Source organism: Nuphar pumila, chromosome 3 (assembly GCF_984573655.1).
Source record: "Nuphar pumila chromosome 3, dmNupPumi1.hap1.1, whole genome shotgun sequence".
Lineage (NCBI taxonomy): Eukaryota > Viridiplantae > Streptophyta > Magnoliopsida > Nymphaeales > Nymphaeaceae > Nuphar > Nuphar pumila.
This window is the reverse complement of record NC_143251.1, coordinates 71,194,055-71,209,047: the sequence shown is the minus strand read 5'-3', so window position 1 is coordinate 71,209,047 and position 14,993 is coordinate 71,194,055.

Sequence of the window (14,993 nt, the reverse complement as noted above, 5' to 3'; positions counted from 1 at the left end):
TCCGGCATTCCTCCTCTGCTCATCAATAAGCTTCTTCCTGCATTGTCTTGCAATGTGGCCCACTTTGCCACAGTAGAAGCATCCACCTGTGTCACGTGGACATGGTCCTCTTGCGTGATTAACATGGCATTTTGGGCAGTTTGGGTTGGACTGCAGGTTGTTTGGAGCCATGTTCTGCCTTGGCCTTACAACTTGTTGAGTGTTGTTCCCACCTTGGAACCTTTTCTTCTGAAAGGGTTGTCGTGAACCCTGGCCACTTGGAAACATTCTCTTCTTGTTCCCACCATCAACTATGGGCCTTTTTGCTATGATCACTTTTGATCGCTCCCAATCCACTTGTATTTTTGAAGCTGCTGCCACAGCCGTTTGAAACGTTTGGGGCATGCTGGTGATAACCCGTGACCTTAGCCCTTCTCGCAGTCCATTGATGTACTTGTCGGCCCTTTCTTGGTCGGTCTCAAATAACCGGGAGCAGTACCGTTCAAGATTTTGAAATTTGGTGGTATAGTCAATCAGATTCATGCCACCCTGCTCCAATTCCAGAAACTCCATCTTCTTCTTGTTTCTGGAGTGTAATGGAAAGTAATTATCCATGAAAGCTCTCCGGAAGTCAGTCCAAGGAATGACTTCAACTTCCGAGAACTGGATAATCTTAGTGGTATCCCACCACTTTCGTGCGTTGTCTTTCAGCCTGTACGTGCCAAAGTTGGTCTTCTTTTCTTCTGGTACTCCCAGCACCAGGAAGGCACGTTCGGTTTCTTCGACCCAACTTTCTGCGAGCTCAGGATCGGCTCTGCCAATGAAAACTGGCGGGTCAAGCTTGAGGAACTTCTCATAAGTCACTCCTCCCAGGTGCTCGTTTCGTGGTGCGACTGGTTCTGGCCTCGTTTCACGGATGGCGGTAACCAGGTTGTTGAGTGTCTCCAACAGGAATCCTTGCGTATGGGACTCCTCGCTTGGTATGGTTCTCCTCGTCGTAGGAGTCATTTATCTATGCACACACAAGCACTTGTTTTTAGTTTCTCGATGTATATGAGGAAGTAAAAGCTTTATTTACTTAATATACATCACATTTACACAAGCATTGCCTTAAACAAAACGTCATGCCGCACTGGCAGACTTTAGGCAATGAGAAACTATATACATGAGTCTACTGACTCCAAAACATCACCAGTCTCTTTAAGACTTGGATTTCTTTGATGAAGACGAACTCCAAAAGGTCCATCTATTGCCACATGGCCTTGGTGCAGGCACTACTAGCTTCGGCTTGGGCGGCACTTCCGCACTAGCAAGCGAATACTGGGGATATATGAGAGACTCCAGTCCACTTTCCCAGTCAGCAAGATCAAGACTCTGGGAGTCTGGAATAATGATTGGCGAACAGAAAGAATCTCCTCTTTTGTTCCTGCCATTTAAGCTCGGCATATGTGATGCCGGATGGTAGCTTGGCGAGTGATAGACTTCTGCAGGGAAGTTCAAATAAAAATCCCTTAGCCTTGGTAATTCATCAAAAGATGTTGGGGTATGGTTGCTCCCAACACTAGAGTGATGCGGTCCACTGACACGCGAAGTCTCATCCCTGAGACCCTTTGAAGCCCGCCGACCCATATCGGCGGTATATTTCCTTTGGCATTCGTTGGCGGAATGCCCATCTTCGCCACAATATTGGCAGTCTTGGACTTCATACGGGCATATCCACTCATCGTGCATGACCTTGCAGCGATAGCAATATCCACGCGAGTCATGAGTTGCCATCTATACAAAGATGCACCCAGATCAGAACAAAAGTATAAAAACATATACTTACAGTGCGATATCGGTACCATGACGGATCTTGAACCAGGTTTCTCAGACTCATGCTCTGATACCAATTCTGTAACGCCCCGGATTTCCAAAACAAAGCTAAGTTAAAATTTTCATGAATTTCTTTTTTTTTTCATTGCAGCGGAACTTAGAAAAGCTTTTAGCAGCGGAATAAGACGATAATGAGTCGTCAGTTTTAGAAAACTCCGAGCACGTTGCAGGTATGTGGCCAAGCAACTCATTGACCACCAAAGTGTTCCATTTTATCGAAAACATATGTTTATTACAACACTACTGCTTAGGAAAGCAGTGTAGGTTCAATAAAAAGGAAGCAGTACAACTCTGTCTAGAGAAACCCTGGAACTTGATGCCGCCTTGCTCCGCATATCGCCACGCAGGTTCAACACCTGAAATCCCCATTAAACGGGGTCAGAACCACTGATGGTCTGGTAAGTAGGCAAACACCTATCTATTCAACTCAAGTAAATGCATAGACCACTCAGGGTCGCAGTTCGTAATACGACGCTCAAGCCTCCATGACTTAGCGTATATCGCACAAGCCTCATCAGGGCTATGAGTTGAACATCCACGCAAGTCGTCATGACTTCGCATAAGCCTCTTCAGGGCTGTGAGTTAGAATAACCTCTCAAGTCTCTACGACTTAGCCTTGACTTCCTCAGAGTCACGAATGGATGTCTAGCTCAAGCCTTTATGCTTGGCACATCCGTATCCTACGAATCTAAGGACAGCTCTCCGAGCTTCACTTAGTCGTACGGATATCAATGGGGTTCTTTCCCAATCGGTCCAGTAGTATACCGACCATGACACCTTCACAAAGGTTATGCAGGACTGACTCAACAACGTCATCCACTCATACATTCAAAGTAGCGCTGTACCTAAGCTAATGCTTTGTTTCGATAATTGCACCTCCCCCTGGGCTTAGGGGACTCATATCTGGGCGACAACGCGACGATCTGGGGGTTGATTATTCTATGTATTTTAGATACCCCAGAGGCCTGTTGACCCCATCCCCCTAGTAGGACGGTACAACATACCGGAAGAGATCCTTACTAGGTATCCGAATGCATTCTGCTACTGCAGTAGTTGGGTTCAATCCTTAGATATTTAAGGATAACCACGACCTCCATACCTCTGAGTGACGAAGGCCATCAATGAACTCTATCAGGTTCGGGTGAAATATATGTCACTCAAGGCCGCGCCATCACCGTCTTCCTCGGTGAGAAATTCTGAAAGGGGCCTGCAGGTCTTACAATTACTTGACGAACATTGCATGCCTATAGGGCAGCCTTTGAGAAGTATGTACCCGACCCCAATCAACCACACGGTTTTCACCGTGGAACAAAGGTTTTATTCATATGCATGCTTAACTCTGCTCTCAGCACTTCGGCCTTGACGAGCACTTCACCTCTTTCGGTGGAAACAACACACTCCGGCTCAGCGGCCCTTACGAGTCTGGTTGTCTGATAATTCTCAATGAGCATGCACATGACTCGATCTCTACGGATCGGCTACTCGGCGTATTTTTACGCAACGAGCTCAGGGCCTCGTCAAGGCGCTACCACTACTTTGGTGCAACGGCTCTTACAAGTATGATGCCCTTGCAGGTGTCAGGGAGACGAGTCATTCTGACATCGTTCCAACAAAGGACATCATTGTGCCACTTAACTGGTTTTGGCAGCTCTTCTGCCAACCATTCTGTCAACACCTTCTCTGTTCTACCGGCAGTGGTGCGACGAACCTTTCTACATTGTAGAAGGCGTTTCATAACTGGGTAGCACTTCTGCTACGTTCTTTCTGAGTCATTCTTAGCTCCTTCAGGAATTTCAGCAGCACTTCCTCTCTTTTACGGAGAAAGCGTGCGTTTCTTTTATCCATTTCAGCGGCATCTCCCCTCTTTGGTGGGAAATCACTACGCTTAACTCGGGAAATGGATGCGCACCGTTGTGCGTACTTTGCATCCATCAAGGTTGCAGGAACCTTGGGCCATAGCTAGGCCATACGTAATTGATTTAGTCTTTACGTAAAGAGCATTTTGCCAAAAGGCGAAGCCTTTCCAATAGGGGCTTCATTCGTCAAGCAGAATCTTGTACGAGGAGCGGTAAGGGAATCGCATGGGCGATTTTGGAGTTGATCTCCGTTTGAACGCTCACTTACGCGCCATATATGTAATATAAGCAGAAGCCTGTGCTTTATACAGCGGCGGCGTAAAGAAATGCATATACTATTGTTCAGGGTGTGTAACTGAACGAAATATTCTACATATATAACAAAGCAGAAGCCTTGGCATCGTTCGACGCGACGGCGTAAGTAAAGACATTGCAGAAAGCAGGAGCCTTGGCATCGTTCGACGCGACGGCGTAAGTAAATGCATAATCGGAAGTGCAGTAATCGGAAGTACAGAAAGCAGGGAGCCTTGGCATCATACGACGCGACGGCAAAGGTAAATTACATGGCCTGTGCGATATAAGACGCGTCGGCAGTATCAGCAGATATACACCTAGATCTGTATCCAACGATAGTTACGAGGCGAGCGAGTGAACACCGAAGTGTCCTAGAGGGCTCAACCAAGAACTAGGGTGAGATACTATTTTGAAGAACGCATATACTGCGTATTCGAACATATATATCCGACGATAGTTACGAGGCGAGCGCGTGAACACCGAAGTGTCCTAGAGGGCTCAACCAAGAACTAAAGCAAGATACTACTTCAGAAAGTATATTCTATATACAAACAGTCAAATACTTGAGAGAGATGGATCAACGAAGCGAACTTACTTCAAATCGTGGAAGAAACGGCTCCGGGTTGCTTCTTTGGCTTCGAGCCTTCCTTCGAGAGGTCAGACTAAGTCAGATGAAGCTGACTTAGTTGAGAAAGAGGTAGAGCAGGTCAAGCTACTCAACCTAAGTGGTTTGAACCTAACAGGGTTCAATCCAAGTCAACTGGGTTCAGCAGGTTCGAACTCAGCTCAAGTAGGCTAAGTCTGGGTTCAGAAATCCAAACCGGAATCTGGACCAAAAAGGACTTTGACTTTGACTTTAAACCCAACTAGGTTCAAGTCAAGTCAACTGGGTTTGGACCAGGTCAAGTGGGTTCAGACCCAGGTCAGGTGGGTTAGGACCAGGTCAGGCAGGCTCAGGCTAAGTCAGGCAGGCTCAGACCAGGTCAGGTGGGCTAGGCTAGGTAGGGGAGGTTTAGGAGAGAGAGAGAGAAGGCAAGAGAGAGAGGGGGTCGATTTTTATGAGAAGAGAGAGAGTGGGGAGGGCTATTTATAGCCCAAACCCACCTCCTCTTGGGTTTTTCCATGCCCAAACTACCCCCTTGGCTTCTTTTTAATTCCAAGAGGTTCCTTGGTGTGGGGCCCACTTGGATATTCCATGGGATATTTTTGTGGGTCCCACCAGATATTTTCTGAGGAATATTTCTGTGGGTCCCACCAATATTTCCGTGGGTCCCGCAAGAATTTCGGGTTTCCGGCGATTTTTTCCGAAAAATTCTGAGTACGCCATTTTCTTCGTATTGACGTAACTAAGAAAGTTGGCTCGTACGAATCTATTGATTTCGTTTAGTTAGGAAGTTATGGCTTCCCGAGTATTTGAGCATATATTCGCAATTCGACGAATACCCTAAGTATAACTGGCTCGCAGGAATTGATTTGTTTCGCATTCTGAGAAGAAATGCTATTTTTACCGGTAAATGCCTCATGAATTTTATTCAGATATTTTCTGAAAAATTGCGGGTCTTACAATACTATTGCAGTAGTGAGGTCCTAAGAAGGCAACCTCGACCTCCCTAACTCTGAGTGACTGGAGGCCAAAAGACACTACAACTCCTGTCAAAACACGTGTCGTAGTAACGACAAGTCACTCAGGGTTGTACCATCCACACTCTCCCAAGGTGAAACATTTTGTGAATGGGGCGAAGCAGGTTTATCTTTCTTAGGCTCATGTTCATTCATACCTCACAATGAGGAGTTTGCCTCGTGGTCCCTGTAAGGTACGCAAAACAAGGACTTGGCCTGCCCATTCACGTGCTCAGCCTCACGCGGCCAATGGAGCACACTGTTCGTGAAAGCAGTCACAACACCATATTATTTATTTATGTTTAGGGTATGTCACACAAGAGTCCATACACAACACAAGGGACACCGCCCAAGGACTCCAACTGAGCCCACAACAAGTTATTTTTGTTTATTCATACCCTACGGTGTTATATTTTCAGTCTTTCTATTCTTTTCATTTCTTGAAGTAAGTGCACGTGGTATGCTTACCAATGCCTCAAGCCAGGTACCTTCTCAAGGTTCGCACTATTCAGTAACAGTGTCAGGATGTGCTAAGTGCAAAGTGTAAGAGCATCATATGTTTCTATCTTCTGCACAAGGATAAACAATGGAGGCATTTGCATAATATGCGATAGTGAAAAAGCACTAACTTGCATACTTCAGTGTTAAGATTGTATTTAACACATTCTCATACATATGAAAACTACATTTGCATTCTCGAGGGTTTGAAGTTGAACTTAACCAACATCCCGTCTAATGTGAATAACATTGGCTTTCTCAAGGTGAATCGTCGCTCTTGCAATTGCGACACAAAAGATCATTACATGAGGTTCAACACACTTACGTGTTTATAGCGAAATCTGGGATATTCCGTCTTATGGGAATAACATTAGCTATTTCCATGGTATAGGGTGCCGCGCCTGCGGACCCAAAACAAAGATATTTAAACACACTTGTGATGTACAACGACGTAGTCTCTAAGTACATGAATTAACAATAACGATCAATGCATACCTTTCTGGTTTGCTGAAAGTAGACTAAAGCATAAGGGTTTTCCTTACGCAACACGACACACATATACATGTCGAAGGTGACTCTAAAGTAACCCATCTGATGGGGATTACATTAGCATTACCACGGTTTGGGGTGCAACACCCACAGACCCTAACCAAACTGTTGCCAACACGAACGTAGGTCAACAATATATAGTTCATACCTAGTTCAGGGTGCCGAATCATCTAACAAAATATCTGGACGGGACACAGGAGTGTCACAAGTCCATTCGGTCGTACCAAAATAATCACTTAAGTGTTTTAACATATATGTATATACTTATCTATACCTATGTGTATATATATTTATATATGTTTCCCATTTCAATTGCACTTAATAAGGCATGACCTTACATGTATATATATATATATATACACGTACATATATACATTCACACCAAAATACATATATATACACCTATATATATATATATATATATATATATATATATATATCGAACTCTCTGAAACCTAAGGCATGCACTCTTATGCCAAAACCCTAACCGACTAACGAAAGGGTGTAAGGCAAGTCAAAGGCTAGCCCGAACCCACTATTGTTCGGTTCTAAGCAGGTACAGTCTGGTTTTGATGGGATAGAGTGTTAACAACCACAATAATGGCGTAACGGGGCTGCAAGTGTGCCAATACGAGGATCCGCACACTTGCTGCCAAAAGAGCTCCTATTAAAACGATGGTCTGGTCCTCCAGACCATACTGTCATGCATAACAACCAGATCTGGTCTAACTCATGGTTCAGACCAGAATGATAATGGGTTCGGTTGGGGCTAAATCCAGCCCCCGTCAAGGGTAAACCGACTAACATAGTGCAAAGGGTGCGAAGGGTGGAACAAAGTGTCTGGTCCCTAGGACCAGACAACTGATACAACGTGCTAAGGTCTGAACTTTTCAGTTCAGACCTAAGCACAAAGAGGCTCAGTCAAAAAGAATAACCCGTTGTGCCCAGCATCCAGTTGGCTGGCACCCGGCTCCAACTAGGTGGAGCCACGGCTAGCACTAGGTGCTAGCTGGCTGCTAATGGGTTCAGGTCTGAACCACAGTTCAGACCTGCACCCACAAGGTGCTCGCGGGGTACCAAGGGTGCACAACACCCATGTGGTGCGCACCCAGCTCCAACCAAGGAACGACTGGGTTGGGCTCATGCGCACCCCACCAGACCAGACAAGGCTGTGGTGCTGATCTGAACCCATGGTTCAGACCGGCACCTAGCCAAGTCGAAAACTACAAAATAAATAATGAATAAAAACCGAGAGATGCATTAAAATAATTTCACTCAGACATACCCTTATGATCATAGGTTGGGCGCGCGCATGAGCCAACCGAAGTGCGCCGCCCCAAACCAGGTTCATGCATGATTGGCTAAAGGGTATGGTCCGTGGGACCAGACCGTGCCAACCCCAACACCTAGGGCAAGTGCATATGGCTCGCACCCAAATGAAAGGAAGCGCCTGCCATGGGCCGGCCCCAAATCGCAAACATGACCCAATAAAAAAAAAGAAACAACAAGGCAATGAAAGATAAAATTTTCTGTTATATATATATATATATATTTCTGGAAGTCACGGCTCCTCACAACATATGGGGTTGGGTCACGCTGTGACCCAAACCATCCCCTTGGCTGAAGCGTCAGTCCCATTGGTTTGGGACTGGGCTGTGCCCAAAAATGCCAAAGCACGGGAGTCCAAGGTAAGGCGACGGCTGCAACGCAAGGCTAGACCTGCATGCAAACCAAACAACTGTAGAAGAGCTGGGTGTGTGCTGGACGAGCTCAACTCAGTCCAGCTCACCCAGCTTCGACTACCATGACCAAGAGTAGCTTAAAGCCGAAGAGAAGAAGAAATGCAGACATTCCTTACCACAGCCAATCACAACTTACATGCATCGAAAGAAATGAAACAAAAACTGAAATGGCAAATGTAGAAATCGAAAGAAATGGTCTGGAAACGCATGCAGCCCATTGCTAATGTAGAACTATGAAGATTTAAGTTTAGAACAATAACTTTTAGACTAATCCACCGCTTGGGCTTGCATGCATAGATGCAAAGCATCGGCGGCTTCATTCCATACCGAAACCATAAATGGAGAAGGTGAGTCTTCACCTTAGCTATTTGTAGAAGATGGAAAAAGGTTGATGTGCTGCAGCTACTCCACGCCAAGGAGGTTCCCACGATTTGGAGGAAGGAGACAAGAGGAGAAGAAAGAGGTTCGGGAGAGAGAAGAGAGAGAGGGGGTTAGGAAAAATCGCCCACTAGAGAGGGGCCCATTTTTTTTAAAGCTTTTATAGGAGTTTGCTTAGGGTTGGACGGCTGGGGAGCTCCATGCCCCCCAACAACCAATGCATGTTGAGGTTTCAAAAAGCTTTAGAAGACTTTCTAAAATGCCACTATTAAAAGCCTTTAAAACTTTAAACAATTACAAGGGGGCGCCCTTGGCTGCCACCCAACTCCACCTATCGGTTTTAAGGATTTAAATTCTTTTGAAAATATTACACAACTACCATGGGGCGCCAGCCCCATGCCTTTCTTTTGGAAAAGACGCCCCTCATGATGGAGCCTAGGCTTCATCATGAGGTTTCTTGAAAAGATGAGTGGCCAATGAAGGCCTTCTTTTAAAAGCCATGCAAAAGTATTTCAAAAACACCATCCAGCTGGTCAATCCTTGACCAGCTGGTCAACCATGGACATGGATGTTTACTATAGGGTCGTCCAAGGGGTTTGGATCCTCTAGTAGCTCCGAATCCAAATCCAAAAAATGCATATTGTGTACCTCTTAAAATAATGCTTATTTAATACATTAAAATGCTAATTTAATTCTAACAATTTATTTTGTTCTCTTCATAACCTTAATTAATATGAAATGCTCAAAGCCTCTTGAGGAAATTACCTCCCGTTCGCTAGAATTAAGCGTTTTAAGATTCGGGTCCAATCGTAGATCAAAACTCGTAATTTACATGCATTGACGGGATTTTTTTGTCATTTGGATCTCAAATTCAGGGTGAAACATCACAACCCTATTCCAAACTTACCCTAGAAGTTTCAGAAGTTAACTCGTTCTGGATTTCACGAAATTGCTCTTTTTACACAAAATTACGCGATTTTACCCGATTCTCAAAATAAGCAAAATCTCAGAAATTGCCAAACATCCAAAATTCATCGATTTCAACATAATTATGCAATATACATAAAAACTAAAATCGTGGATCTTACAGATTCAACTCACATTCTCTTCCTGTTGAGGCAACCAACCATACCAGTGCACCAACTCTTACTTGGTTGCACTTTATTTGCGACTAAAACTACTTCAATGATGAGCGATGTTCGAAATCACGTAAGATGTATAAAGTGGCGTGAGTATTATTTATGAGCAATAAAGTCCCGAGAATTATAAATCAAAGTCATAATATATACGACTAGTAAATCCTCGAATTTGGGACCCAAATGAGAAAAAAAACTTGTTATTTCATGTGAATTACTGAAAAGCGTATATCAATCGGATATGGTCATAACAAGGGCGATATTCGCAAGAGATGAAATGATGATGCATGAAATGCATATCATGTAAACAAGTTTTTCATGCATTTTGTATCAAGTTTAAGGTTTTAAACCCATGTTTAGATGTGTTTTGATAGTAAGGGGCTATGGTTCGAATTTCAGAAAAATCAGAGTTAAAATGAGAGAGTTATGGCTATTTCAGTGTTTGGGCACGAATTTCGAGGTGAATCGGATCCATATCCGACCCAATTAGGTTAATTGGACCTTGGATCAACTCTTTAAAAGTCCAAAACCCAACCCACATGCCTATCCAGATCCATTTCAAAAAGTTTTGCAGAAAACCCCTCAGAAAGTGGCACCTAGTAAAATATTTTTTTATAACCTTGTTTCTGAAAACTATCAAAAGTATAAATTATAGTTTCCAGCAAACCCTAGGAGTCTTTGGCTGTGTTTGGACGCCCCCTACAGTGACTCTACAGCAGCAGCTCCTTCCTCTCCATCTTCCCCACGTGTTGGCCATTGAAGACCGATCTATGCTTGATTATCAAGCATATTTTCAAGCTTTCTTTGGCTTCTTTTCATTTCTTTCTTATTCCTTGCTGTCTTTTCACCATTTTTCTGTATTTTTTCAGGTGTAGCAGAGGTGGAGACCATTAACCTTGGGCGGGAGTGCGCAACACACCACCAAGGTGAGCCGGCCCTACCTCCATCCGGCTTTCTACACCCTCCGATCGCGAATCGGCTCACATTTCATCATCGGTGGATCTCCAACGTGTAGCAGCTGCAATAGGTGTCGTTTTTGGTGAAGTACAACATCCTTGAACTGTAGAGGACGTCCATCTCCAGCCACGGTCCGCTCTTCTTCATCCCCCCGGTCGTCGGATCTTCCAAAAGGTAGGTCTTCTTCTTTCTTCTCTTCTAGATAAAACCGATTTGTGTGTGTGGATTTTGTTTTGTTATTTTCTGTATGTTTCTTAGTTTTCTTTTTGTTTCAACCTTAGAGTAGCATCCGTGCATAGACCAGCACGTTAGATTAGGTTTATGTGTTTGGTTGATTCGTTGGAATCGAGTTTTTTTTATTGCTTTTTCATCCTTTTTATAAAAATCGGCTAGATTTTCATCTAGCCGATTCTTCAAGTTTGTCATAATTGTTCTTGGTGTTGTTTTACAGAAAATCCAATAAAGAAAGTGTTTATTTTGATTCATCTTAGTCGGTTTTGTGTGTGGGTTGCATTTGATTTTAATTGAAAATAAAAATTCAAAAATCGGTTAGACTTATTCTAGCCGATTCTTGATTTTTACCAAAAATATTTTTCTGTTTTGATATTTTTGTTTTGTCCAGCATGTGTTTTGTATTGTGTTGCTGAAAATCTCATTAGGAAATGTCATTTTAGTTTATTCTAAGTCGTGGGTTGTGTTGGTGTTTCGTTTTGATTTTATTTTTTTTTGAAAAAGAAAAAATCGGCTAGAGATATTCTAGCCGATCTTTGTATCTTGGTTAAATGTTTGTGTTGATGTGGATACACCGTGGAGTTTGCTGTGTTTTTGTATGTTAACAGTAGTACAAATTGGTGTTTGTCATTTCATTGTTTTAGGATTGGTTTAATTAATTGTATTAATCATTTTTCGTTTTTGTGTTTTGAGTCTATAGTAGAAAATTACAAAAATCAAGTTTTTGTTTTCTCTCATGTTTTTAATTCCAGCATAGTGCTGTTCTTGTTAGCTTTTGTGCAATTAGGAGTCATTTGAATTATTTTCTAAGTTAGTTTTATCAAAATAGTGGTTATTTCGTTTATTGTTTTTGCTAGTTTACAAATTTTATTTATTTTTTTTTTTATTTTCGTGTGGTTCTTCTTCTTCCCCTAGGTGGGCGGCAGCCATTAGAGCTCTCCTTGAGCTCTTGGTCGATTTTTAGAAAGTTTTAATGGTCATTAGTTGAGTTAGGAAGGTGTCTAGGTTCAATGTATTAGGTCTTTCTTTTCTAGCCGTTTTTAGAGGTTAATTAAGTAGGTTTTGAGAATTAGGTTAGCATTAAACTCTTAGGAAATCGTTTTTCTCTTTAATTCCTTTTATTCCCTAGGTAGATTTACTACTTTTTAGAAAGTGTAGCCATTTTTAGAGTTGACGATTTTTGAGAGGAGAAGCAATTAATGCATTGAAATGTGGAAAGTTTTTGGAAAAAGATAAGTTTCAAAAATCGTGTGGACTATTTGAAGAAAGATTTAATTCTTGAGTGCCTATTAATAGGGAGTTACAAATTGAGATTTGAAAAGCCAATTTGAAAATCAATTAAATTTCCAAAGTAGGTGTATGAATTCAAGAAAGAAATAATTGCCCTAAATTCTTGGTTGGAAAGCTAAAATCGTGTGATTATCTAGGTTGGACGATTTGGCTTCTCAAAAAGGAATTAATTGCAATTAAAGGCTTTCCCTCACCTTGGTTTTGGAAATAGCATTACTCCTTGTTTCCCAAGGGAATTTAAAAGCTCTTTAAGGTTGTAACTCCCCATTAAAAAGGACGATTTTTGGACTTCTCCATTTCCAAAATTATCTTTGATTTTTTATTGGGTGCCTATCCTTCTAACCGACCCCAGTCAACCTAGTCCAAGACCTAGACCTAACCCAAACCGAGCCTAGGTCGAACCAAACCTAGTTCAACCCACTTGAGCCTAGTTAAGTCAACCTTAGTTTTAGTCAACCGAGTTTACCTTATCCTATTCGAACCTAGTTGATCAAGTCAAACCCGAAACCCGGAACCAAACCTAGCCGAGCCCAAACCTAAACCTAGTCGAGTCAACCCCTAGCCCCTTCGAGTCTAGTCAAACCCTAAGTTGGGTCCAACTTAGTTGAGCCTAAGTCAACTCGAACCTAGTTGACTAAGTCAAACTTAAACCGAGTTCAATCTAGTCTTAATAAGCCTAAGTCCAAGACCTAGACCTAGCCCTAGTCAAGACTAAGTCAAACCCTAACCTAGTCTAAGTCAAAGTTAAGACCAACCCGAGGTCGAGTCAACCTTAACCAAACCCAACCCAACCTTAGCTAAGGTCAAACCGAGTCCACCTAAGTCAACCGAACCTAGTTGACTAAGGCAACTCAAAACCGAACCCAATTAGTGAGTCAACCTTAGCTCGAGCCTATCTCTTTCAACCTAGTCAAAATCGAGCCTACCTAATCCCACCCGAGTGCATCCTAACCTTAACCTCGTCTTTAGTGAAGTAAGTTCATTTAGTATTATTTCTTTTGATTTCTATATTAATTAGTTTATTTATCTAATTTAGTTTTAGTGTAGAAGTGTGTATACGTATAGCGTATTTGTTTAGTATGTGTGAAATGTGTTTTGTTGTGGTTTGAATGATAGTTAGATATTAGTTAACTTAGTAGTTAGATTGTATTTTATTATTTAGCATAGTTGCATTTTCATTGTTAGTTAACGTAGTTCTAGTCATAAATTGCTTGTCGTGTTTTGTTCGTCGTGCATTTAGTGTTTTCCTAATTATCATCTGCATATACACTGTTATACAGTGTCATTTAGATTGCATTAGGTGTAGATTGCATTTGATAGTGTTTACATAGGTTCATAAAGTGAATAGTGCACTCAAATAAAAACCAGATTTTTGCCCTGTTGCAACAGAATTATTTTCTGTGCAACAATTCTGTGTTTTCCAATTTGTTTTCTTCTATTCACTTTATTGACGTGTTATTTAACTTCAGATCAAATTTCAGCTCATTCGGAGTTGATTTGGTCTGATTTTTAAGCGTTTTGCGAAAACCGCTTTTTCTGGATTTTAAATTACAGGACTGGCGATATCCTGATTTTTCCCAGATTTGAAACGCTTATATCTGGAGTTCCAGATACTGTTTTTCAATTCTGTAAAAACTGTTGTTTTTTTCAATCTGTCAGTTGCAGAACAGAACAAATTTTGGGAAAATCAGACCTTGTTTGCCCTGTCAAACAGTAGTTTTCCGATAACCTGTCAGAATGCTATTTTACACTAGTTAGGGGCAGTTTCGTAATTTTCGTAGTTTCGGTAATTTAGACTTGTTTTCCATAATTTCTGCATTTTAGGATTTGTATCATCATCATACAGCATTAGTAGAGTGAAATTGGGTAATTTTAGCATTAATTTAGTATTTTATTTAATTTTTGCTTGATAAATAGTATTTGTTTTACAATTTTCGTAAAATTAGAAATAGTTTTAGTTATTGTTTTAATTGTTAGAATAGAAAACTAACTTTGTATTTTTCTGCATTTTTAGGTTGAAAAGCATATTTAGTGTCCAGGGTTATTGACCAAGTGAGAAGATTCTCTACGTGGCAAAAAGACGGAAATACCCTTGGCGTGGAGCAGAAGACTGATTGCTTGATTACTTTTCTTTTAGTGTCTATTTGCAGTTATATTAACTTTATAATTGTAGGTTGACATTTGTTATTAATAAATTGAATTTTATAGAAATATTGTGTTTAATTCTTGTTCCCTGTGGATTCGACCCGTACTTACCACTTTGTGGAAAGTCGGTTTTTAAATTTTTGGTTGACGATTTTCCAAAAGTTTTATTGAAAATAATTGTTTTAAAAAGATCATTCCAAAATATCAACCAAATTTTGGCGCCGTTGCCGGGGAACGGCAAATTAATTACTTTATTTCTTAGTGTTTGATTTATTAATTTGTTTTAGTTAGTTAATTAGTCGTTTTATTTTTAGTTAGTAGGATTAGTAAGTGAATATAGGATTAACATAGTTAGTAAATATAGGATTCACATTCTGTTATTTCTAGGATTCACTTAAAATTCATTCTGCAAGGAGCGATTAGACAGGTGGGTTTTAGAAAAA